Source organism: Drosophila gunungcola (assembly GCF_025200985.1).
Source record: "Drosophila gunungcola strain Sukarami chromosome 3L unlocalized genomic scaffold, Dgunungcola_SK_2 000003F, whole genome shotgun sequence".
NCBI classification, from domain to species: Eukaryota; Metazoa; Arthropoda; class Insecta; order Diptera; family Drosophilidae; genus Drosophila; species Drosophila gunungcola.
In genome coordinates, this window is record NW_026453179.1 from 5,949,723 (window position 1) to 5,965,562 (window position 15,840).

The following is a 15,840-nucleotide window of genomic DNA, read 5'->3' on the forward strand; positions in this document are numbered from 1 at the left end:
GGCGACACATAATTAACCCAATTAGAATGTGTGTGTGTCAACGCTAAGCTAAATTTATGTGAATTTTTAATTATGCTCGGACAACAAGAGGTGTCGTTGGCTGTCCGCCGGCAACCGCAAACCAAACAGCAAACAACAAAGCGGCAGGATCCAGTAGCCAGGAAAAAGCAGGACAAACGACCTGAACCCAATGTTGGTTAAATGAAAAACGTAGTAAACTGTGCGCAAAACACCTGAGGATTCACCATGGCGACCGACAATGAGTGGCCAAGTGCCGTCTGCTGTTCCAGCTCCTGAATAAGGCTCTTGATTCCCTTCTCCTATTCCTGCTGCAGGATCTCATTGCTGTTGTTTTTGTAGTCAAGCAGCTTTGCCATTTCCGGGCGTACCTTTTGTTTGCCACGTTTACCTTTTGGCCATTGTTGTAGCAGCTGCACTAGGAAAAAATTATAAGCTTTTTTTTAAGTAGCACAAAATTTGTATGACTTAATTACTTAAACTCAATTTATGTTTCCACTTTAAATCTCTTGGCTTACACTTTACCTAAATCAATTCTAAATATTTTAATAGGGTCTATTTTGGCGGTTTTTGATACCTCCCTTATTCCCCCCGCATGATCAAATATAATCATTTTCCCCCCGTACGACAACGTATCATCATCATTTAAAAAAATATTTTTTTAATAAAACAAAGGAATTCCTATATTTATAAATATTTAAAATAATCGTTGCGTACTTAAAGATTAAATTTCGATTGCTTTCGGTACACTTCAAAACACAGTTTTTTTAAAAAAACTTTACCATTGTCTACCATTCAAAAAAAGCATGATTTTGTAATCATCATCCGAAACCCCCTCCCTACCTTTATAATCACAGATTATCATTTCGCTGACCCCCTCACAACAAAATAATTAAAAGATAAAAAAATATTAAAACATGTCAGCTTAGTAGCCCTTACTACTCGATTCTTAAGCCAAAAAATATATTGGTATCCCTATAAATACTTAACATACCATAAAAAACCATAAATTCATAAAAAATTATTGAACTTAAGGTGCAGTACTTCCTACATATAAAAGCTTACTGAGTTAGATAAACGTCATTATTTAATTAAAAAAAACCTTAAACATTTTAATCATAGTCATAAAAACAAAACAACAGTCCGAGTCATGAACTAAGACGTTTTTTTTTTCCCAGTGTATATCAACTGCTGCACCTGCTGTTGTTGGTTTAACTGCATAGTGCCGGGTGACTTTTTGTGTGTAGCAACCGCAACTAGAAAGCACACGCTTCCCCTCCAAATCCCTTTCCCTTGGAAATTCGGTGTGGATAGACAGAGACTGGCAAAAGTTTTAAGCAAATGTTGCCAAAGTGTTTAACATTTTGTACGGTGTCAGGCGCTTCCTGTTTGTGCGAGAGTGTGTGTCTGCGTGCCAAGGCACCACGGGGACTTCTGGCCAGGAGCAGGACCAAAAGTCGGACCAGAACTCAGACCCAGAACCAGACCCAGACTAGGCAAATGAACTCCACCTGGAGTCGGGGAGCAGCAAACTGGTTAAACGTGTGGATAAATGTAAATTAAACTGAGCCTAGAACGGGGACACAAAACCCAGCGGAGCTGGTCTCTGAGGTGGAAACAGATTGCAGATTGGCAGGCTATGGCTTGGAATGGAGTTAGTTTAATTTGAAGTACGATTTGCAGCAAATTTGGCTTGCATTAGAATGTAAATTGTTGTAAATATTTCAAGTAAAGTGTAATAGTTTCAAAGTAAATAAAGATAGCTTTAGCTTGCGCTTCATCATCGAGTTATTAGAAAGTGTGATGAGCTTTACAAGTAATTGATTTTTATTTTATAAATTTAAAACTTACACGGAAGCAGAAGAATTGTATGCTTTTAAAACTAGCTTTGGTTAAAGAAAAGGGATAATACAAATAAAGGTAATTTCCCTCAAATAAACAAAACATTAAGTTTTAGTTTACATAATATTTGTGTCATGCCCTAAGTTAAAGCATACTTTTTGTTCATTATAATATTCTTATGTTATTAACATGGTTTTTTAATGGTCTAAAATGTTAGTATTTGGTCCAAACCTTTTGAGATGAGCAATTTTCTGGGTTCCTAAATTAAAAGTATGAGTCTGAATAATTTACAACTTCCGTTCAATCTTGTCGCCGCTCTGGCGACACTCTGGCAAGTGAGGGGCATATTTCAGGTCATCCGGGTGCTGGATTTTGATTACCAGGTTATGGAATTTCATTAAAAAGTGGCTGGCATTGGAAAGGGGGAGTAACGTCCTGCTTAAAGCTGGATTTCAGGAGCTTGCGTGTGCTGGGCAAATGAAAAGCAGACATTTCCAAATAAAATTTTATGAGGACAAAGCCAGAGCATTAATTTCTATCAGGAAAGTCAAAAAGGTTGAGTGTCTGCTGGCCGAGAAAGGAGACAAAGGCCAAGCCACGGAATAGGTGTGGGTTGCGCTCCTCTCATGCTGTTTCCCTTTCTTTTTTTTTTTTTTATTTTTTGGTTCAAGGATAATCATCCGACATCGCGTGCTGTTGAAATTTAAGGAGTGTATGTGATTTTTATCATGCAAACAGCCGGAAAAGGACCTCCCACCGGCACCCACCGCCCCCTGTCGCGACCCTCATTCAAAGAAACGTGCTAAATGAGTAAGGTAAATGAAATTACCTGACCGAACACACCTCAAAAACAGCGATGAGGGGGCGGCGAGTGTCCAGCTGTGCCCTGGATGTCATGCGTGCGTGTGCCCAGCAGCGGAAATTACAAATTTGTCCGCCGCTAATGGATTTCCATTCGGAATTGCTTTTGCCACTCCGCCGCTTTAAAGCTGCTAAGTTAAATAAGTGTATTTATTTTAAATCTCCTCAGCCGGATGCAGCTGCTCCTGTTGCCGCCATCCAAAATTAGCTGCACAATTTATGCGAATTGTGGCGAACATTTTTGTGAAAATTAAATTTTTGCCTGCTGTTGTCAACGCGGCGCGTCGTCATCGTCCTTGCCACAAAACGCTAACGACTACAAAATTGCAAGAAAATTACCCGTTAATGTCCAACATTTATGTCTGCCTCCCAAGACGCTCAACGAGGTGGAGGCGTCTGTTCTCTTTTGGCCTGGCCTGCTCGACTTGGTCTAGTCTACACAGAAAAACTATTGCATACCCATCAATTAAATTGATTTACCTTAAATACATTCAAATACAATAACATATATCTGTAAGTACCAGCAGTAAAAAACAAGGTTATGTATCTGTCAGTACCAACAGTTCCTTAAGCCACATATGTTTTTATTGTTATTATTTTATTATTTAAAATTTGTGTCTTTATTTTTAGTTTTTTTACCCTTGCTATTATGTCAATAAAAATTGAATTATAACAAAATTGTCAAATTGTAAAAATCTTTTTAAAAACCAAATCAAATCGGACTTTTATTATAACGTTCAACTTAGAACTATAAACAAGATGACAATATACTTTTTTTCCAAATTAGAGAAAAAATAAAACATTTTATTTTGTGAAATAACTTTTGGTTATGGTTTTTAAAGTTTAAAATATTACATTTTTTATTTTTTTTTTATTTTCATAAAAATTTGTGCTATCTGTAGTAGGAGCAGTTGGCTCTTGGAGGCTTGCAAGTCAGGGCCGCGTAATCGTGGCGGAATTTTGGGCGCAAATGCTTCTGGGGAGAGAGAAAAATAAAATAACTGGCAAAACTATTATGGCCCTTGTGCTTATTACTCGCTGACATGCAAACACTTGCGCTCTCCCTCGCACCTTCGAAGTTCCTTTCTTTTTCCTGTAGTTAGAGTGCTATCATGTCCTTGTGGGCGGATGGGAGGTTGGGTGATTGGGCGACTGGGCAACTGGGCGGGCGCCCCAAGGACAAGGACAATGTAGGAAATGTAGCGAAATTCAGAAACTTCAACGCCAACTCATGTGTGGTGGTGCGGGAGGGAAAACTTTAAGCAGACCTGCATTAAATATTCAACGTATTTTGGCATTTAATTTGCAGCACACAATAAATAATAACATGACACATAGCAGCCCACCATTTATAAGCACAAATCGAATATCATCAGGAATAGTAGCAGTAGGCAATAGCAGTTTCTGTTGCAACGGCACGAAATAAAAGTAAATAAAATTGCTTTTCAACAAAACTTGGCGAACCTGACACACATGTCGAAGAGTCATTAATAATGAAGGTGGAAGCCGTCGTTACTGGAGGACAGGGGATTACCTACATGCCAGAATCAAGTGGTCCAAAAGAGCACAATGAAAGGCGACGGGCCAAAAGTCAGCGCCCGGGATGTCAAACTAAATTTATGCACCCACACACGCCATCGAGGAATGCGGGACAGCCCAAAGTGTTTTGTAGTTCGAGTCCCGCATATAATTTACCAACCCCCTGAGGCGCAAATAATACCCCCTCCAGATCGAGGTCCTGAAATTTGTGGTGCTGCCTGCAACTAATTTCAATATCATCAAAAATTAATTCCACTAATTCGATTACAGGCAGTTCTCTTTAAGAGGGAGAAGTTCTGGGAATTCATTAATTCTTGAAGCACTTTTTTGGCCTAAGCCTTGGGACTTATACCACTTGCTATGAGGTGGCAATGACGTGCTGGGATAGTCTGGGATCTGGTAATAGATGATGCTTGGATAATTGGCAAACTCATTTCAGGCTGTCTGAGCTATATTATAAATCAAGATATGTATATTTTGGAATAAGTTCTTTATTTAAAAAAAAAAGTGAAATAATTTCTTGTTAAGTGAATTTTTGTTTTTGATTTTATTTAAATGTTTGTTCTCTGAACCTGTTAACAAACTACCAATGCCGATTCTATTAGGCTAACTTAAATAAAAAAGGGTACTAATCGGCTTATCTTAAAATCTCAAATCTCAATTTTACCGACTCCAATTTACAAAGTTAATATTTAATTTATTGCAAAAATAATTTCTATATATATTATTTTATATCTTGCAACACAGTAAAAGAGACATGATTAACAGCACTAGTAGAGTTTTTTTTAGTCTTAAGTCGTTTTATACAACATTTTACATTTGTGTTATCTAAAAGAATATAAGGTTCGGCGTGATGAAGCTAGATTCATTTTTTGGTTTATTTGCATTTGTGTTTAAAAGTTTATATTGCAATGTCAGACTTTTCTAAGATACATATTCGTTCTTACACATTTTTTTTATGTCTAAAATAGTTTATATAAAACTATATTTTAAATTCACACTTTCAACGCTTTTCTCTAAAGTCAACATTCTCAAGCAATTAACTTCTATTTTATCTATGTAAACGGTTTAATTGAGTTTTCTATTTGTGTTGAGTTTGCTCGCCCTGGAGATGCACACACTCATATTGAAGGAAATCCAATTGTTCTTTTCAATGTACATGTAACCAAAGCAAAGCCACAATCTCGTAATAGCAATTTTAAAGCAAAGCATTTAATTAGGTCCCAGAATAAACTCAATTCGAAATGAGGAACGCAAAACAGGCAAATTACGCACCACATTTGAGAAACGAAAATTAAATCTCCTGTCAGTACGGTGCTGTCTTTGGGGTTTTCCCCCATTTGAATTGTTCTCTCGGCTTTTTATGTAAGTATTTTTTTATTTAATTTCGCTTTATGGCCTGAGCCGCACCTTATTTCTTTCGTTCAGCTCACATTGTGCAAATAAAGAAATGTTCATGTGTGAAAAGGAGGAGGGTGGGTTTATTTTTTTGAGAAGTTGCAGGAGGAAGCCAAATATACCCTGCATGAAGCGCCAAAAGTCACGAAGTGGGCGCAGGGAGGGGGTGTGGCAAAGGCGCGCTTTCCTTACACTAATTGTCTTTACTGTGCGTGCGTGAGGGGTGGCAAAATGACTGGGGTACGCATATATTTTACGGTTGTTTAGCTACACGTATCCCGCATACGGCAGTTGCCTTTTATAGCCGTCATTTCCGCCGAATCGCTAGGAACAATCCGCATTCTCCGCAGCCACAGAATTTACTTAAAAATTTTGTCGGCTAAATGAAATGCAAATTATTTTTACGCCCCCCTCCCTTTGCGCCCCTGACCAAATATTCAAGCTTCGCATATATCGTGCATTATGCTATTTGCATTATTCACTTAATGATCAAAAATAAACTTTTAATAAGACTCGTGATTTGCACTTCCGTTTGCGTTGACTCAACAAAAAGTTTTCACTACACGTCGAGGTAATTTTTGGGCATATTTCTTAACAATTTGTATATATATAATTATATATATATATATATATTTAATATAATTTAAGACAGATTTTATATATTTTGATGAATGATGTTTAAAATATATACAAATTTGTTTTCTATTCATATGTACTGAAATTATTATCATAAATTTTTAAAACTCAGGCATTCATTTTTAAATCTTAATTTTTTTATTATTTTTTTAAATAAAAATTGTTTACTTAATTTTTTTTTACCTTAATTTAAGATCTTAAGATTTCTTTTCTGACATCAAACTGGCTCTTAGAATGAGAATGAGAATACAGTTTTCTAGAGCACTGCAGTTGTGACACGCACTGTCCGTATTTAGGACATGCCAATCAAAAGTCTCCAACTGTGACTAGCGCTGCAGGAGGACACGTATAAGTGCAGGAGCCGGAGTCGGAGTCGAAGTCAAAAGCGGAGTCATTGTCGTTTCTCCGTTTGTTGGCCTGTCATTTTCCTTCCATTCCACTCCATTCTTTTACCAACGCCGGCGAATTCCCAATGCCAATTAAATGCGGCTTTCACATTGTCATCCGGCCAAGACTTTCCATATGACAATGGCCCCTGGCTGCCGTAATGAGCTGGCCAGCAGGCAAGGACACCCACCCACACCCCCTGGGGTTCCACTTCCACCCAGCAGGCGGTCGCATGTCCTGCCAAAGTAAATTAATTGCAGGAGAGACCCTTGATCCGGAGACCTGCTCCCGTTCCGCTACACGTGCAACTTATGTGCAAATTAACATTATCATCAACAGGGACCAACCGCTCGCTGGCTCGTGTCCTCCGTCTTCGCAAAAACACTTGCACTCGTCCTGCGTAGATTAATCGGACTGATTAACCACACGCAGCTCGCCAGCAAGAACATTTGGGGTAACTGGAACCGGAACGGAAACAGGAATGGAGCCCGCTGACCCCACTCTTTGTACCGCCTATTCATTATGCAATTATTTCGAATGACTTTCGTTAGTGATATTTCCTTGGCTTTCGTGCCGTCAGGAAAATGCATTCATCAAGGCAAACGGGAATCCATTTAGGCCAAATGGGTTTAATGCTAAGCCAGCTGAGATGGATGTGTTCGTGGATTAACATTTGTGCATATGAAGAACCTTAATGTTAAAGAAACCGCTTTAATTTATGTTGACTAAATTATTACGAAACGTTTATAGTATGTTTAGAAAAATGTTTATGCAAGAGTGAAAAAAGGTTCTTTAATATACAATATGCAATATAAAAAGAATATTTGATTTTTTATTTAACTAAGTTTCGAATAATTGTACTTTTCTAAAGATAAACCACAGCTAACATTTACAGAAGCTGCAATCATTTTTCCCCTTTTATACTATTAAATTCAAAAACAATTTAGAAAGCAATACAAAATTGCACAAGCGTTTTCAAAAAGATTTAATATCCACTCAGTCATTCAAAATATATGATTATCGCGCCATTGAAGAGACCATATATCACCGCCAAGTATAATTTACAGTCATAACAATTAAGTCTTAAAAATGTTTCGCATATTTCAGCGCACGACATGAATTACTGTTGCCCAATTTACAGTCGAATTCTTCCCATAAATGGTGGAGGCACAAACATACCGCACTTTGGGAATCCCGGAGAGAATCGCTGTCCCCCAGCTGACCAAGAAGTCACGGCCCACGAAATCCCTTTGGGACAGAATGCGGCGAATTGACCGAGGTTTTGTTTCAAACGTATTAATTGAGGCAGATAAAAGACAGATTTATTGTACGTGCTGAAGTAGATCGTACTGGAGAATGTTCAAAGGCAATTTGGCTGTAAGGGGAAGTTCATTGGCCGATTGTTGCTTAATTGGTTTTATCTTAGGTCTGCTAAGTAATTAAAAACATGTTTTTTATTCTACTTATTATTGCGTGAAATTTTGTAATTAATATTGAATTAAAAAAAATATAAATATTATATATTAACTTTTATACAAATACATTTAGTGTACAAAAAATATATTTTTTACTAAATAAATGTAAATGTTTATAGTATAAATATAACTAATATCATCACTAACCCCCATGAAAAGATTGGGTATAAATAATCCTTGATTTGCTTTCTTTGTTTGAGGAAGTTTAATGTTATTAACGGCAGCGGGCCAAAGCAACAATAAACAACAACGATAAGGCTTGTATAAAGCAAAAGGAATAAATAAAGTCAAGAAAACTAAATTAGTTCTTGGGAATGAATGTGCATAAAAAATTATTGACTTGCACGCATCAACGCTTTAGACATAAGTACAGTGCGTTTCGTGTGCGTGTGCTACTAGAATCAAATATGAAAAATTAAAATTGAAATGCTGACAGAAAAAAGGAAGCAACATAATACAAAATGTTTAAAAATAAATATACCTTCGGGGAATATATATAAAATACAGATATTAACCAATAAAACACACATAGAAAATAAAAAAAATAATAAAATTTGTATGCTCACAAGTAACTTATTCACTCCTACCCATAATCATTTTTGGGATATTCAGTCGCTTTTTTGCTGTTCGCCTGTTTGGCAATGAACCAAAAATACGTTTTGGCCAGCAGACACTACAATAACATTAGCAACAACAACTGATTTGTACAGGTGCGAAAAGTCTGTGATCAGTGAGATGCGAGGCGAACTCTGCGATCGCGTCATCTCACCGAGTGCCCTTTGGTGGCGCCTGCTGGCGACTCTCAAGATTTCCCCCAAAAACGAGAGGAAGACGATCTTATTTACGTCTTGGCCCATTCGATGTTCTACGAAATGGATCTAGTTGGTAGGGGAGAAGCAGTCGGAAGAATGTTTTGTATTTCTTATCCTCTCATACCGCTCCTACTTGACTTTTAATTATTGTTCTAGTGCACATTTTGCTTTGTCCGCTTGTTTACTTGCTTGCTTTTAGTTTTTGTTGATTTTCGACTATAAGATTTTATTTATATATACTGTATTTTTGGGAATACTAACAATGTGATTTTTAGAATTTAAGCGCTCCTTTTAGATTATATAAATTTTTAATTTTCTTAATCGAAGACTCTTTTCACTCAGTCTATATTAATGAGTATACATTGGTCGATTCGTTTAAAATATTTTTGGTGTTGTTATTTCCCCATTTTTTTTTCTTAGGATTTTCCCAATGTTCAATTTTTATTTAGGCTTCAGTATATCTTGAACGAAAAACAGCGGCGGATGCTCATTGTTGTTGCAACTTGTAATTGGCCAGGGACGGTAATATAAAAATAATTTCCTCTCGATTTTATGAACAGATGAAAAATACATAAATAATTTGATTCAATCAAACGAATGGGTATATAATGATTCTTAATTGAGTCACATCATTTGGTTTACGATTTAATGAGACGAAAAATATTTCTATCTGCTTATTATTTTGTTGAGTTGTGCCAAAATAATAAAATAATCATAATTAAATAATGTAGCTCAAGTGAACATTTTTTTTTTCATAGCATTCGTGATGTACATAGCTAGTTATAGGTTATTAAATGCATTCAAGTTCACAAAATTAATAAAAAAAATTTTTTATCAACAGCATACTACATATATAAGACACGTATAGTTGTTAAAAGTTATAATGTAAAATGTACTAAAATCCTTATTTAGATAAGCAATAAATCAAATCATTTTCCCCGAGGTCGTTTTAAGTTTCAAAATATGCATAAAAAGGTTTGCTTTCTAACAAATCGGTCAGCTTTATAGCGCGATACGCTCAATAAAAATTGGTACATGTTCCTTCCTGTTAGATTTATAAACCACTTTTTCTTGATTTAATTTTTTAAAAACAAAGCTGTAAGAAGTGATTTTTCTTTGGGGTCATGACATTACCAGTGTATCCTTTTATCTTCTACTTATTCGCAATTACAAATATAAACTTGATTGAGATTGTTCAACGCACGCACCGTTTGGCCACGCCCACGGTGTGTCAAACACGCTAATTTACTGTTACATTATTTATACACACACACGCACACACTCTCGCAAACATTGGCAAGCACACACTGACAAACATACAAACCATGGCTATGTAGGAGCGATAAAACTGAAAGGTTGTCACTTTGGCAGCGTTAGGCGGTCGCTCGTGTTGGTTGGGATAGGCTATGGTGTTCGAAATTGGTGGGCCAGAGGGGTGTTCAGGGAGTGGTGCTGGTGGGAGGAATGGGGGAGGCTAAGAAAAACAACGAAGAACTCGGCGAATGGGACAACAAGGCGCATGAGCAATGTGTGTTGGCAACATTTATTGCGCATGCAACATGTTGACATGGTGGATTGTGAGTTAGACAACAAATAATTATTAAAATAGTTGTGAAACTTATAAAAAATGTTTGGAATACTTCGTGCAGCGTCATAAAACCTCTATTTATATTAACGGTGATGATTTATATAAAGTGTCAGTTAAATAGAAAACAAAAATGCTAGAAATGTATTGGAATTATAACAATCTTTTAATGAACAAAAAATGTATAGGTATTTACATTTTTATAATTTTAATTAAAAGCGTAAATTCGTAGAGAATTTCTTAATGCAACAATCCAAATAGTTTTATTTATTTAAGTAAGAGTTTAATATACTGGTCAAAATATGAAAGAAATATAATAAATGTATAACTTAGGTATTTTTTTTTGTTGTAGTTTTAGGTTAGGTGATAATGGTTTTAAAGTATTCAAAATAAATAGGTACTGTAATGTATTAAAAATAGTTTACATTATTTCTCTGGGTTAACTTGTAATATATTTTTGTACAATTTATAAGGGATTTGAAAAATTCTTAACATTTTGATACCTTCAAAGGCTTTCTGCGAATAGCATCCACAAATTTTCCCGCCAATTGCAGGGCAAGCCGAAGTATCTACAAACAAACTCTCGCACACACAGGCACACTCTCTAACAACCCCGAAAAGCCGCAAAGCAAACAGAAGAGTGGGGGTGATAGTCGGTGGGTGATGGGTGTAATCGGGGACAGGGGGCATCCATTCGTCTGACGTTTGGTCGTAAGGCGTAAAATCTGCAAAGCTCAACACTGAGACCAAAAGCCGGCTTCTCAACCCACTCAATCCCCCAATAAACCCCCCTGCCCACTGTTATTTACATTTTGTTTTGCCGGCTTTTCCACACGAAGTAAAACCCGACAGACACGCGAACCAAAACGAGCGGAAAATCCGAAAGATACACGAGCCTTGTATTGACGATTCGGGGCTGGCTTTATTTCCCGATTCCCATCCACCGATTCAGTTGGCAACGGCCCGCACGCTGAAACGGTCATATGCGCTTTAGAGTCCGCTAAAAAAGAATTTCAAAAGATCTCTCTATGTGTTTTGAATATTTTTCTGATTATTTGGAATCCTGAGTGCCGCGTGTGTTATTTTGAGTTATCGCGATTGCGGCTAAGTGCAATTAGTGCCACAAATTTAGTGCAATAAATTGGGAAATTTATTTCTCTGGCCAGGCGCATCATTCGCCAATGAATTAACCAAAGATATTGTTAGTGCTGTAGTGAGTGTGAGTTTTAAATTGTTCGTGTTCCAGTTGCTTCAAGGTAATTTCCCCCCGAATATCTAGTACTCTAACGTCAGACCCTAAAAATATGTCACAAAAAATAACAGAATGTCGCGCATGTTAATTAAGACAAGGCATAAAAAAACAGAAAAACTGAATGGTAGTGGGGCCAATGCCAATCCATCACTCAATTGCCTGTTCAGTTGCGGATTTTTCGGGTTCTCCATCCACATAACTCTGATTTTCTGTTATTTTTGTTAGCCGCTTGGATAGCAAATGTGCAATAATTTTAATTTGAAAATCGAGAGAGTCGAGTTCACATGTGTTTCATTATTTTTTAATCTTGCGTCAGGCTGGCCTGGTGGCGATAAATAATCAGCTGGCGGCGAGTGCGATAAATATTTATGCAAGTGGACTCACTCGTCTAAACAGATGCCCCAGACAAACCCATCCCAAGCGATCCCCGGCACTTAATAAAATCTGCGGAAAATCAGACAATATCAGACATTTAATCTGAGGCTTGTAAACTCCGTCTCCTAACTGGCCGAATTTGGATTTGTTTGTTTATCTTGATGCAATTTGCCCGGCCACGCCTCTCAATTAAATCGCAGACCGAAAAGTTATTCCTTTGGGGCGATCCTTTGTTTTGATGTTATCAGCTGAGAACTTGCCGTAGTTGCATGTTGGCTAACAAAATAATTGACAAAACAAATCATTTACGTGGCAAAAGTTTTCAGCCCCCCGCATTTCTGCACCCCCTTGAGCCCAGTCATCGCTTAAATTGCACACGGCGGCAAAACACGCAACATGTTTGATGACAAAAACACAAACAAAACAAAATTCGAAAATTGTGCAACATTTGGGGGCACAGAGAATTTCGCGCAGAAATATAAATAACAGCATAATAACTAGACAGACAGGCCGAGTGGAGAGATAAATGAGCAGAATCGGAAGAAAATTTCTTTCTTTCACAAATTTGTAGATTCTATAAAATTTGTTCACACAGAAATTAAAACATTTCAAATTATGTAGAATTGAATTTTAGAGATCAGAAAACAACATGTGTTAATAATAAATAAAATAATTATAATTTATTATGAGGAAAAGGGCATTAAACCAAAAATAAAAGAAATTATAGCCTGATGTGAAAATAAGGGAATTTAAAAGTCCTCTGAATACGAGAGTATTGAAATTTCCGATTGCCATTAAAAGAATTGGTAAAGTAAATAAATTAAAATTTGACTGCTATCAACATGATTTTATTACCCGGAAACGTAAGGCGTTCATTAAAAAAATAATAATAACAATAAATTGTGTTCTTAAGAAAGTTAAATACCAGTGTACATGTGTTTCATTCTTTTATAGACGATCTTATTAATTATAAGCTTTTCATAATAATAACCGCCTATTCCCGAGAATCCGCTGGCTGTTTACTTAAGGGAACTAAAACAATTTCTTTAAATGGCTGTAGAACTTAAAAAAAAATCATAATACTTAATATACTAGACATGTTATATTGAATGTTTAGTAACTTAGAAAATAACAAAAAAACCTTCCTAAAATAATAATATTCTGTGAAAGCCAGTTGATTAGGTGGCCTAAAAAGGGCAAACTAAACCCAAAATCGGATTCGGTAATCAAACCAAATGCAAACGCGCGCTTAACCGCAAGTTAAATTGTATTATGGGCAAACAAACCGCAAAAGGCCCATTCCTGTGGGAAATGGATTGGGGCTTTTCCGGGGTTAATGTTTGGCTTGCGGCTCACAGTCGATTGCCTGATTTACGGGCACGCCCGCATACGTAAAGCTCATTGCAATAGTCAGCATGTTAACATGTTGTTAAACACACAGTGGTAAATTGAGAAGGGGGCTGACTTTTTACGGCACATATTTATTTAGAAATTCCCCCATTTATGGCTATTCGATTTTTGGTTATTGCCACGCCGCGTTGAATAGTTCGATGATATGGGGATTCCTGTGAAGTCCTTCCTCTTCCAGCTGAATAATGGCGACTGCTGCTGTTCGGTTTATTAAAAACCTATTACGCCTCATTGACAATGTTTTTATGGCAATTCCCATAAGACCAGCATGTTAAGCAGATGGAAAAAGATAGAAATGGTACCTAGACATTGTTCTTGGCGATCTACAGGTGACGATTGCTCAAACAAATATTGGGCCATATACCTCGGAGGGATATTCGTTCAAATATACGCATAGTTTATGTTTCGGCGTTTGGCGTGTGAAAAACTTTATAGCATTTTAGTTGCTCCAACTTTCGATTGCCTCACAGGTCACATGTGCACAGCTTCCAAAACTTATTCATCTCGATCTTGTTTATTTATGTGCCTCTAATTTATACGAGTAGTTTAACTTATGTTTGATTTCATCGACCTTGCCCCGCCAGAATTGTAAAAATATTATAAAAGTTTCAACAACTTCGTCGTCGTCACCTAGCTTGAAGTTACCTAAACTACTGCGTAGAAAATGTCGGAGTATACTCACAGAATAAAAGGTTTATTTTTCAGGTTGAAAAATTATAATAACAAATTTAGAAATATATTTAGTTCCAATGGGAAGAATAAATATTTGGATAAGCTACGGAAATATTTTAACGTTTAAATACTTATGCAAAATTAAATTTGTTAATTGATTATTTAAATACTATTAATATTTGTTTAATAAAATTAGTCTTCCCTACAGCACCATAGTTTTTCAGTGCTGAGTTGACCATTGAGATTTTGGGCAGCTGACGCATCAAAGGCTGCACCCGTATTAACTTTTCATCTATACAGCCAAAAACCACAAAACTATTTAACGTTTTCTGCAGTCAAAATGAAAATCCGTGTTTATTGGAGGGTCGGGGTGAAATTCCGAGCAAATTTAAGCCATCTGCCCGGGGGCGCTGATGCATCTGCAACTGCAATTCGCAGGTGTTGAGGAGCCTTCTAATTTATGAGCTGTGCATAGTGGGTTAATGTAACAGCAAATGGCCCATTGCTGTTTGAGTTAAACAAGATGGCCCCACCCCCCCTGCCACAAGGTCGCCTGCCTTGGTGTGGATTAAGGTGGGTGTTGGATTCCAGTGGTTAGCATTTACATGCTCCATTTGGCTGGCAGCAACGAGGAAGCGAGTTTCAGACCAAAAGAGTTCAATTGGAGCTTAGGGGGCGCGAACACGAACACGAATACGAGAACGGGAAATTAAATCCGAAATCGGTCGATAATTTCATTGCTCCGGCTTCCCACTTGATTAGCATTCCTTTGTGGGACAGATGTCTGGGGTTATTTTTCTTAAACGAAAAAAAAAAAAATAAACTTTACCTCACTTAAATTGCTTTTGAAATATTTCAACGGTTCAAGATGTAAATCCTTTTCCATTGTCATCAATTTTACTTTAAATAATTTTTTGAATGCTGTTTAAGAAACCCCTTTATACCTATAATATTAAGAGGTTGTAGTAATAATAAATACATTTGTTATTTTCAGCTCAGAAATGATTAAAAAACTTTAGCATTAACAAAAAATTAAAATTAAATTAAATTAAAATGTTCCAGAAAAATAATCAAAAATGTTCTATGATGATAAAAATAATCTATTATTTAGCAGAAGTTATTGACAGCACTAATTGCCGGTTAATAATACAGTGAAAAAGAAAACCTTTTAAAGATATAAAGGTTACTCGTTTAACCTTTAAAATAACTTTCGTCATAATAAGTTCAGCTATAAAACATTTTAATTCGAAGAAACAATAGCAAACAAATTTGATCAACTTGTAATGTATTCAATAAATTAGACTGAATAAATATTCATATCAAGAGCTATAGGGTCAACTATGCAGCTCTGCGAATTCAATGGGGTTGTAATAAAAAGCTGAAATAATACGCATACGCCAGGGACGCATAAATAAGTAAGCAGAACGAAGTATTTTTCGCTCTGATTGATGCCTTCCTGCCGGAAAATCATTTTAGCCTATGGCGTGAAATTCACTTTCACTCGGTTTTGGTTATTGTTGTTTTGGCCTTTTTGGGCTGATGCCATGCACATTTGCAGGCTTTTGTTTTTGGGGTTTA

At 36.6% G+C, this 15,840-nt stretch overlaps 1 protein-coding gene across 2 annotated transcripts in view; it reads left to right on the plus strand.

Annotated features, from left to right (window-relative positions):
• Positions 1 to 11,500: 11,500 nt before the first annotated feature.
• Positions 11,501 to 15,840, plus strand: part of LOC128258120 (probable basic-leucine zipper transcription factor Q) — a 33,069-nt gene continuing 28,729 nt past the window's right edge. For both annotated transcript variants that reach the window (XM_052989541.1, XM_052989542.1), the window contains exon 1: positions 11,501 to 11,809. The gene's annotated coding sequence lies outside the window, so the exon portion shown is untranslated. The remainder of the gene's footprint in view (positions 11,810 to 15,840) is intronic.